Source organism: Zingiber officinale, chromosome 5B, assembly GCF_018446385.1.
Source record: "Zingiber officinale cultivar Zhangliang chromosome 5B, Zo_v1.1, whole genome shotgun sequence".
Taxonomy (NCBI): Eukaryota; Viridiplantae; Streptophyta; class Magnoliopsida; order Zingiberales; family Zingiberaceae; genus Zingiber; species Zingiber officinale.
Window position 1 is genome coordinate 76137975 of NC_055995.1, and position 12412 is coordinate 76150386.

Here is a 12412-nt window from a genome sequence, read left to right on the forward strand (position 1 = left end):
CGTTTCCGAGGGCGCAGCGGCACATCATCGGCCGAACGGCCCTCCACCTCAGCTTCAGTAGGAGGTTCTATGTCGCCCGCGGCCTCATCATGAGGGGCTGGGGCGTCTGAGGCTTCGGGGACAGTTGGTGTCCCCTCACCTTCTTCGCCGGCCAGATCAGCCGGAGCAAGGCCCCATTCGGCGGCCTCCTTGTTCGTCACCGCCTCAATCTGAGCGGCCTTCAGTTTGAGCTTCTCGGTAGCTTTGGCGCGCCATATGACTTCAGCTGCAGGAGCAAAAAATAAATCAGTTAGAACAAAACAAATGGGAAGATAAGGAAACTTACTCATGCTGCAGGGCAGATCGGCTGTGGTAGAGGACAAGCCGAATATGTGCATTACTCCCGGGAGGAGTAGCTTGTCAATATGATAGCACTGGCCAACTAGCCGTTCGGCTGCATGAAGGTAGGCCGCGTCACCTCTAAATTTGCCGAGCTCCGGTTGCGATGGCATCGCCGTCTGCCACTTGGTGCGAAAAGTTGGCCGTTCGGGAAAATGTATATAGAAAAAATGCTCCTTCCAATGTTTGTTAGAGCTCGGCATATTATCAAAAAGGACGAAGCCTATCCTAGACTGGAAAACAAAGGTGCCCCACTTGGCTTACTTGGGATAAAAAAAGTAGTGGAAAGTTTTTGGTTCTAAGGGGATGCCGTTCAGTTTGAATAAAACTATCACTCCGCTCAGCAACCTAATAGAGTTGGGAACTACCTGGCCGAGCGGAATGCGGAAATAATTGCAAACTTCTAAGAAAAACTTGTGGGGTGGAAAACGCAGTCCGGCCAGAAATTGGTCTCGGAAGAAAACAACAGTGCCGGGCAGCGGATCGTGAGGCCGATCGGCCGGTGTGGCTAACACTATTTGGTGGTTGATCGGCAGGTCATAGGCTCGAGTGAGGCGCAAGGCGTCCTCCTCGTCGAACCGGCTTTCCATGTTCGAGTACCAAAGACCCGGAGCACCGCCGGTCGGCTGCGAGGTGCTAGTCATGGTCGACAAATAAGGATACGGGACCAAAAGGGAAAGTTCAAGCAAGGAATGGAGGGAAATCGACTGAAGGAGACGATTAGCAGAAAGAAGAAAGCGTCAGGAGCGAGAAAAAGGGTCTTACAAGCGAGGGAGATGGTCGGAAGAAGTCGTATGGTCGCCGGAAAGCCTAAGCACAAGGTCGCCGGCGAAAGGAGGAGCAACAGGTGTCTGGAAATGAGGAGGACGAAATGCGGCGGAAACGGAGTCGAGGGATTTATATCGCCGCCCGGGAGCAATCTCCACCGTCCGATCCAGGTCATTGATATCGAGGGTGTCATCTAGCTGTCCATTTCAAACGGCGGCTGTCCCATCGGAAGTGACGCAACCGTCATACGCTGACAAACGCATGATCGCCATGCGTCAGCCGGTTACTAGCCGCATTTAATGAGCTCCCCTTACCGTGCGCAGAGCACGTGATGGGTAGTGTGGGAGAACAGCGGACGTGAATTCCAAGAAAACACAAGGCACGGACAAGATATTGCCGGACGGATAGATACTGTCGAACGGATAAGCATCCTTATGCCTGGCCGAGCGGCATAATGCAATGAGCATTGCTCAGTCAGATCGGCAGTCCAGTCAGTCGGACTTCGCCTCCTTCGACTAGACTCGAGGGGAAGGCAAGTGATCCGGTAGTAAGAATCCGGAACCCCATAACAAGGGGTCAACGCCACGGGGAGGTCAAAGGGCCCAGTGGCCCGCCGGAGAAGGACAAGCCGACCGGACTTGAAAGAAAGGGACATCTGGTAGTAAAAGGCACCCTGGTAGGGACCAGGGTTCCGAGGCTCAAATGAAACAGTACATAATGGCCGAGCGGAAGGGCGTGCCGCCCGGCCGGCGCAGGGAATTAAGGCCGTCCGGACGACGTTCTTCGCCCGGCTGGCTGGGACGGGAATTAAGGCCGTCCAGACGACGTTCTTCGCCCGGCCGGCCGTACAGACGTCCCGGCCGGGCGGTGGGTAAAAGATGAGGACATTTTCTGACAGCCGTCAAGTCGTATGGCTACGCCATACTCCTAATCTGACAACGGGGTGTCCTGTTGTCCCATCGAAGGCATGCTCGGACTGTAGCAGTATGGTGTCAGGTAAGCTCTCTGACAAGTGCATACCAAGGTAGGGGTTGCTGACACGTATGCACCTCGGTGGACGTGCATTAGTTCCTTCCCCGCCCTATATAAAGAGCCTCTTACTTCCCAAAAGGTACAGATAATACAAGCTTGACAGCCACTTTTTCCACCACTTACCTTACTTGAGCGTCGGAGGGTCGCCGTCGGGGATCTCCCCGGCCCGACTTCTGTGCAGGTTCGCCGGAGATTCGTGCGACCAGGAGGAGACCTACGTCATCGACTAGGAGAGCGCCACGTGCCCAGCGCCCGTTGGTTCAGCGATTCGGACAGGATCAACCCCCTTCCAACCCTTACATATGTCAAAATCTCTCATCTCTTTAAATTACCCCCCTTCCAACTCTTGATACATGTCAAAAATCTCTCATCACTTTAAATCACCCCCCTTCCAATTCTTGACATATGTTAGAACTTCTCACTCTCTTTAAATTACTCATCCTCCAATCCTTGACACATGTCAAAACACCTCTCTCCCTTTAAATTATCCCCTCCAACCTTTGACACATGTCAGAAACTCCCCTCCCCTTAAATTACCCATCATTCAACTCTTGACACATGTCGGAACCTCTCATCCCCTTAAATTATCTACCCTTCAACTCTTGACACATGTCAAAACCTCTCCCTTTAAATACTCCTCTCACACTTCATTTGTAGTCACTCTTCAGTTACACCTCCCTTCACTGATATCTCCCTCTCAGCCTCTCCTTCTCTCTTCCTAAAACATAGTCATCTTCTTAGCCATTACTTTTCGTAATTCATAGAAGGAAATTATGGATGACTATTTGGGTTTATTTTCAGATAGTTGGTCAATTGAGAATGATGTTCCTAGTGGAGAGAGTATCTCTAACAGTCGCGATTATACAATCGAATTTACCATAGATCAGGTTAGTTATTATCATTATTTTATACATATTCTTTATTTATTTTATAAGTAGAGGAATTATATTAAAATTGGATAATGTCATACTTATACGTCTTTGTTATATTTTTTATATAGATATTTAAAAGTAGAGAAGATATGATAAATTGGATAAAGATAGTTGGTCTGAAGAATGGTATTATAGTGGTTATTAAAAATTCTGCTAATTTAAAAGGTGATAAGCTACGAAAGTGCCATCTTATGTGTAAAAGAGGTGGAAAGTACAAACCACCATGATATCTAGTTGATGGACAATCCTTAAAAAGAAATACTGGGACTAAAAAATATAAATGCTCATTTGAGCTGCGAGATATACCAATACCTTCAGATGGTGTGATGTGGAGTTTAAGGGTTGTCTGTAATTTTCATAATCATCAATTAGCAGAATATATTGATGGTTATGAGTACCCGAGTAGGTTAAAACTAATAGAGAAAGAATTTGTGCTCGACATGGCCAACAACATCACACCTCGTGAAATTATTAGTATTTTGAAGGAAAGAGACCCGTCAAACACTACGGGGATCAAAAGCATTTACAATGTCATTTTCACAAATAAATCCGTTAAACGGGGTGCCCTAAATTTTATTCAGTATGTCTTGGACCAATTAATCAAGAAAAAATACCTCCATAATTACCGTACAAATCCAGACACCAATGAAATCACAGATATTCTTTGGGTCCATCCAAAATGTCTAGAGCTGTCTGTCAACTTTTCGTCTGTGTTGATCATTGATGCCACATACAAGATTAATGAGTATTGGATACCACTATTGTAGGTTATGGGTGTCATATCCATAATGCGAACTTACTCACTTATGTTCGCATATCTTAGTAATGAGAGGACAGGGCAACTGACATGGGCATTAGGTACCTTAAAGAAGTGGATGGTTGAAAAGAATGCATCGTTGCCATTGGTGCTTATTTCAGATCGGGATTTGGCGCTTATTAATGTCATTATAACATATTTTCCCAATGCACGTCATATCCTTTGTATTTGGCACATAAACCAGTGTGTAATGAAGAAATGTGCCCCTATGTTTGGTCTGGAGTGGTTACATTTTTATGCATCATAACACTCACTCATTAATTCATCGACACAATGATCTTACCAGCAGAAGTGGGATGTCATGCGCAAAGAGTATCAACGATTCAAGGGTGTTCTAAATTACCTTTGGGATATATGGTTACACTTTTACAAAGAGCGATTTGTTTCAGCATGGGTTGATACATGTATGCACCTTGAGAGCAATTCAAATCAAAGGTATAGTCACTTTATAGCTTTATTATTTAAATTTTGTTTATTATTGTACTATTTTAATTCTTTTCAGTATCAAAACATAATGCATTTTTTTATTACAGACAAAGTCTGCACATGCGAGACTGAAGTTATATTTAGGAGACATCATGTCATCCCTACAAACATCTTTTGATAAAATACATAAGATGTTGAGAATATAGTTCAGGGATATTAAGAAGTTGTTTGAGATATCTCTCAACATTCCACACCATCAACATTTACATGATAACATTTTCAGTTAAATAAGGTGTCAGATTGCATTAGAGGCAATGAAGTTGATTTCTAGTCAGCTAAAATGCATTGAGGAAGTATCTCACCAGTTAGTCGGCAGATGCAACTATTCTATTAAAATTGTATACGGATTGTCATGCGAGCATGATCTTGCACATTACCGTTACTTTTCAATTCCAATTCCGCTTCATAGTATCAACGGTCATTGGAGGAGATTGTCGATGCACGTACATAAGTTTAATGACGAGGGAGCATAACCTAACAAGACATCTCACTTGTTGAGATATTAGATGGGATGGATCCATATATACGAGAACATATGATAGACAAGTTTTTCGATATGATAGATCCATCTCAAAGTACAATTCGAAACCCTTCATACAACACAAAACATAGATGTCGACCTACAGGTAGAGATGAGCAAAGTGGGTGTTACATACATTCTTTTGCAGATGCATTCACTTCAGGATCTAGGGTCTCTCAACCAACTACAACATCTCAAGGGAGAGGAAGACGTGGAAGGGGATCGAAGGTTCGCAATACTCAAACGATCCATGATCACTCTCCAGTTTCACCCATCCATGATACTTATATTGAGAAATTACTTGTACCTCTGCAGCGTTATATTTCTCACACTGTTGATGTTCAACTTGATGGTCATTGTGGATTTAGGGCAATAGCTGTACTAATTGGGTATGGCGAAGAAGGTCGGTTTCAAATACGATTCGAGCTTATAGAAGAGATTTAACAAAATAAGGATCTATATAATCAACTTTATCAAGATCAAAATTTGGTAACCAATCTATTATTCTCATTAAATTGGTTCAAGCTATAGGCACCAGAAATGTATTGGATGAACTCTATGCCTTTGGGAACTGTCATCGCATCAAGGTACAATCTTGTACTACATACATTTGGTGGGAGTATTGAGAGTTGTTTTACTCACTTGCCATTAAGAACTCCTCCAGTTTCAAACCATGAGCGTTGAGAAATAGCTATTGCTCATGTTAACAATCACTTCGTACAAGTTTTCTTACATCCTCATTACACTGTACTACCCATTTCAATGTGGTGGTGACAACATTCATCGTATGAAGTTAAAGAATGAGTCACTCGTTATAAGACACATGTTCATTTGGGGTACGAAGTAATAGGTACACCACCATCAAATGCGTCGGGAGTAGAATTTGGAATCAATATTGATTAAGATTTCTAGTTTTATATATTTCTGTATTTTTTTTATTATTACATGTACTTTTCATTTGAAAAAAAAAATATTTATTCCTAAATTATGAATGTATGCACTATTGATTGTTAGTATTTTTGTTAGTTTTAAATATATAATTTTTATTTTGATCCATATATTATATTTTTTAAATTTTTTACAAATAATAATTCCTAAAATTTATAACTAAAAATAAATAAAAAATTATAAATATATAAAAGATTATTAAAAAATAAAACTGATAAAAAATTCATAAAAAAACTGATTAACAAAAATAAAATAAATAAAAAATCAAAACTTGAAAAAAAATAATAAATTGAAAAAAAAATACAAGTATTATGAAAAAAAATAATAAATAAAATTAATTAAAAAAATAAAGCATTGATAAAAAAATAATAAACAAAATGAATTAAAAAAATAAAACTGAATAAAATTTATATAAAATTGTAAAAATGAAATATTGATTAAAAAATAATAAACAAAATTGATTAAAAAATAAAACTAAATAAAAATTAAATAAAATTAAAAAAAATAACGTCAACAATAACAACAACAACAACCAAGCATTTTCCCACTAGGTGGGGTCGGCTGTATGAATCCTTTTACGCCATTGAGCTATATCTCCTATTATATCATCATCTATATTTAAATAAATTTTATCTTGTTTTATTGTTGCTAACCAAGTCTTTTTTTGTCTTCCTCTTCCTCGTTTGATATGCATATTTATCATAGTTTCACATCGCCTAACTGGAGCATTTATTGGTCGTCTAAGTACATGTCCGTACCATCTTAAACGTGTCTCTCGGAGTTTAACTCCGACTTTCTCTCTAATGCTCTCATTTCTTATTTTGTTCATCTTCGTATGCCCACACATCCACCTTAACATCCTCATCTCTGCAACTCTCATCTTCTGCTTGTGTGCTCGAGTCATAACCCAACATTCAACTCCATATAACATAGCAGGTCTAACTGCGGTTTTATAGAACTTACCTTTAAGTTTAAGAGGTACTTTACGGTCACATAAAACACTCGACGCTCCCCTCCATTTCACCCATCCTGCTTGTATTCTATGTAAAACATCTCTCTCAATCCCTCCATCATTTTGTAAAAATGATCCTAAATATTTAAATCGCTCGGTTCCAGGCAACTCGTCCTCTCCTATCTTAACAATTGTTTCATTACTTCTAATATTGCTAAACTTAAATTCCATATATTCTGTCTTTAATCTACTAAGCTTAAAACCTTTCCCTTCTAGTGTTTCCCTCCAAGATTCTAGCTTAGCATTTACTCCTTCACGTGTCTCATCTACCAAAATAATATCATCTGCAAACAACATGCACCACGGTACTGTGTCTTGAATGTGCGCAGTGAGTTCGTCCATAATTAGTGTAAAAAGATAGGGACTTAGAGCTGATCCTTGATGTAACCCTATCTTTATTGGAAATGCTTCAGTTACTCCGCCTGAAGTCTTTACTCTGGTCGTTACATCCTCATACATATCCTTAATTAATTCAATATATGTTACGCTAACACCTCTCTTTTCTAAAATTCGTCATATAATTTCTCTTGGGACTCTATCATACGCTTTTTCTAAGTCAATGAATACCATGTGTAGATCTTGTTTTTGCTCCCGATATTTTTCAATTAATTGTCTAAGAAGATGTATAGCTTCTATTGTCGACCTTCCAGGCATAAACCCAAATTGATTTTCTGTCACTGTGGTCTCCTTCCTTAATCTTTTTTCTATTACTTTTTCCCAAAGTTTCATAGTATGACTCATTAGTTTAATACCCCTATAGTTTGCACAATTTTGTACGTCTCCCTTATCTTATATAAGGGAACTAGAGTACTTATCCTCCATTGATCAGACATTTTTTTCGTTTTCAATATCATGTTAAATAATTTTGTAAGCCATTCAATATCTTGTTTCCCTAAGCACTTCCATACCTCTATCGGAATATCATCTGGTCCAACGGCTTTTCCATTGTGCATCTCATTTAAAGTTTGTTTTACTTCTAAAGTTTGAATTCTACGATAAAACTTAAAATTTCGATGCTCATTTGACCTAATTAAATTACCCAAGTTAAGTTGGTCTCCTAAACCTTCATTAAAAAGTTGATGAAAATACCTCTTCCACCGCTCTTTTATTTCTCCATCGCTTACTAATACCCTATTACATTCATATTTAATACATTTTATTTGGCTAAGATCTCTTGTTTTTCTTTCTCTCACTTTAGATATTCTATAAATGTCTCTTTCCCCTTCTTTTGTATCCAATTTTTGATATAACCGTTCAAAAGTTTCCTTTTTTGCTTCACTCACCACTTTCTTAGCTTCTTTCTTGGCTATTGTATACTTTTTTAAGTTTTCCTCATTCTTACAAATATATAATTCCTTATAAGCTATTCGTTTTTCCTTCACTTTATTTTGTACTTTCTCATTCCACCACCAAGATTCTTTACTTAGCGGTGCATGCCCCTTTGACTCACCGAGGACACTCTTAGCTACTATTTTCAACTTTGATACCATCTTATCTCATGTTGTATTAGAGTCATCGTATATTTCACCTAATGCTTGTACTTCTATCTTCTCCTTAAATATATGTTGCTTCCCATCCTTTAACTTCCACCACTTAATTCTAGGAATTGTATATATTTTCTTTCTATCAATGTTTAAAATATCCACCCGTGCCTAAACACACCCTAAACTTTCTCCAGGGATGACTTTCAATCTTTACAAATCTTTCTATCCTTCTTCCTAACCATAAGAAAGTCAATTTGCGATTTATTATTCCCACTTTTGAATGTGACTAAGTGTTCTTCTCTTTTCTTAAAAAACGTATTAGCTAATATAAGGTCATATGCTATCGCAAAATCTAATATAGTTTTCCCTTCCTCATTCCTCGTTCCAAACCCATAACTCCCATGTACTCTCTCATATTCCTCATTTTTCACTCCGACATGCCCATTTAGATTACCTCCTATTAAAATCATTTCATTTGGTGAAATATTGTAATATTTCATCTAAGTCCTCCCAAAACCTTAATTTGGTAGTTTCATCTAATCCTACTTGTGGTGTATATACGCAAATTATGTTCATAGTTTCTTTCGCTACTATTATCTTAAGGGCTATAATTCTATCCCCTTTTCTAACTACTCCTACAACTTCATCCTTTAACAAAATATCTACAATAATACCCACTTCATTTCTTGTTTTACTCTTTCCAGTGTACCATAACTTAAAACCCGAGTTCTCTATCATCTTTGCCTTCTCACCTATCCATTTTGTCTCTTGTACACACAAAATATTAATTTTCCTCCTAATCATCATATATACTACCTCCATTGATTTACCAGTGAGAGTTCCTATGTTCCATGTTCCAAATCTTAGATTATTAGTTTTCCTATCATATTTGTTCTTATCTAACCTATGGTGTGAAAACTTTTGCCTATTTAACACTACACCCAAGTTCTCATAGAGATGTAGCGGTCCTTGCTAAGACGTTACAGTCGGACCCTGTAACGCGAACTCTTGCATATTTATCACTACACCCGAGTTCTGGAGATGTAGCGGTCCTTGCCGAGACGTTATAGTCGGACCCTGCAACGCGTTCCTTCCGGAGAACAACCTAGCATTAGCACAATAGTTTAATGGATTCATTCATGAAATATATGTCATAGTTTGACGCTGGCTGACAACCTAACACAACCCTCCTCCTTTATCCGGACTTGGGACCGGCCATGACCGGTATTGATAAAAAAATAATAAATTGAATAATTAAAAAAATAAAATTAAAGAAAAATTAAATAAAATTAAAAATATATAAATATGCCCAAAATTGGGTAGGTTTAGTCATTAATTTACGATCCTACCCTCGGAGATTTTTTTCTACCGTTCCCTTTGAGCAATTAGACAATTAGAGAGGGATTTGTTGCAAAGACGTGACATTCACTCAAAAAAATACAAGATCAAATGAGAGATCCCTCACTCTTTCTCTCTCGGTACTAAAGGATACTACGACTAATTAGTGACGCCGCTGACAGATTTATACTGATTTCCTTGCAGCAGAGGAAACGCCTTGCAGTTGCTCTAGAGAGGCCAATACATCAGACATCTTGGGACGGAGTTTCGGGTCGTCGGAGATGCATTGCAAAGCGAGTATGGAAACCGCAAGGGTTCCTTTCTTTGGGTACTGGCCTTCCAGACTCCTGTCCATGATCCGATATAATTTTCGCCTGTCTCCCAAAAAGGGTATCACCCATTCGACTAGATTCTGCTCTATTCCCATCTTCGATTTGTCCACAGCACGGCGTCCAGACAAGAGCTCCAACAACACGACACCGAAACTATACACATCGGCTTTCACTGAGAGTCTACCTGTAGCAATATACTCTGGAGCTGCATATCCATGAGTACCGATGACCTGAGTCGACACATGAGTTTTATCGCCGGTCGGTCCAGCTTTCGCCAAGCCAAAGTCCGATAACTTAGCATTGAATTCCTGTATATGATTTATGATTTAAGATTCATGTTCAATAATAGATTTAGACAGATTTCAAAGACGTACCGAGTCGAGAAGAATATTGGATGCCTTAAAATCCCTATATATGACTTGCGATTCGGCATCGTGCAAGAAAGTGAGTCCTCTAGCAGCTCCAATTGCAACTTTGATCCTCGTTTCCCATGAGAGTGGTTGAGAACCTCCTACAAGAAACACCCATCAAAATCAATGTCTCGAGTAGTTTTAGACGACCGATATGTAGTACATTACGTACTTCTGAACAGGTGATTTTCCAAGCTGCCTTTCGGCATGAACTCGTAGACAAGCAGTTTATTGTCCCCCTCTGAACAGTAACCAATAAGCTTGACTAAATTTGGATGGTGAAGCTGACCTAGATAATCAACCTCTGTCTGCGATCATTTGCTAGAATTCGTCAAGACATTGTAGTGGCAACGAAGAATTAAACGAAAGCAGGCAATGGAGGAAGAAGGATACGAACCAGCCATTCCTTGTGACCCTGGAAACTTTCAGGTTTAAGCTTCTTAACTGCAACAGCCATCCCACATCCTGGTTTTGAAGCCGAAAAGGTTTGCTCATCGATCCAACCTTTATAGACATAACCGAATCCTCCTTCCCCCAGCAGACTTTCGGGTCGGAAATTTCTCGTGGCGTTTTTCAAGTCGATGAAGGTGAAAGCCTTCAGCTGTGAGGATGATAATATTTCACCTTCAGTTCTCGGTGTAGGAGTAGTGAGACTGCCTAACATATCACTAGAGGATTGCACAGATAGAGTAGACGGGGTCGAGCATGTTGTCCGAATCGAGGAAACAGAAAACAAACTTCTCTTACTAGTAACCGCTGCTTTCGAAGAACCTGTTTTATTGTGAAAGGGAACAAAAATAAGCAACAATAGACATCGATCTATCTCAGGGTCAAGTTCGAGAAAAGCTAATGTCGAGTTCATCAGTTAAATCAGAACGATCGATCCTCAGAAAGGGAATGATACTTTATGTAAAAGGAAACCTTCAAGCAAAAGAGGCAACTGATGAACAGAAGCGAGAAGCTACAATTAGAACGACAAACACCAGAAAGATGCCGACGAGATCCCAACTCGAAGCGGAAAAATTCAAATGAAGATGACTCACTCGAGGCGTTCTGAGGAGGATGAGCGTTCTCGACCCGAGACGAAGAGTTCAAGCAATTACCCATGTCCTCTCCCCGCCCGGAAACAGAAGCGCTCACCAGATCATCGACTGAAGCCCTAGACTCTGTTAGATCTGAAGGAAAGCGAGCGACCGGCAGCCCCAAAGCCCGCTCTTTCTTCCTCGACTCGCCGCTCGAGAGGGGGTGGGCTTTCTAGTACTAATAACGAGCGGAGCGGCGTGGGAGGTCAGAGGAAGAGGGAGGAGGAGGAGGGCGATATAATGTTCGTGGCGGTGTCACGGTGGCCGAAACGCGGTCCCGTTACATCAAGTTGGGCCTGCGGCGTCGAAGCGGGAGGAGGAGGAGGCCGACACAGTGCTCGTGGCGGCGTTACGTTGGCCGAGACGCACTCCCCGTTACATCGAATGGACCCACTGGGTGACTGATTCACATGTGGAGAGCGACATCGAATTTTGTTTTGAAGCTTTCTTCCAATTTTATATTCTTGTATGTTTTCAATTTTCTATAAATTAATTAAAATTATTAATTAATTAGTTCACGTTTTCCTATTAGTTAAATTAAATAATAAGGTTTCCGTTTCATTAAGTGTAATGTTGCTTAATTTTAATCAAAGAGAAAATGTTATATTATTAGTATGGATATTATTAGGGTTTAGTATGAGTCAGAATTGAAATCTCTCATAATTATTATAATAATTTTTAAAAAAAAAGATGAAATGAGATGTCATTTTGATAATAAATAAATAAATACTCTTTTAATTTATTTCAATAAAAAGGCATTCTTTTATTTTTTTTGTCTTACATTATGTAAGATTATTTTGGATCCTAAAGAGTCTTATTAATTTATATGCCATTATCATGAAAAATAAAGAAATTTAGAGTAAATTCCGGATG

The 12412-nt window shown here is 39.7% G+C and overlaps 1 pseudogene; it reads right to left on the reverse strand.

The window, feature by feature from the left end:
• Positions 1-9656: 9656 nt before the first annotated feature.
• On the reverse strand, positions 9657-11766 carry LOC121984568 (annotated as a pseudogene).
• Between the last annotated feature and the right edge of the window lie 646 nt (positions 11767-12412).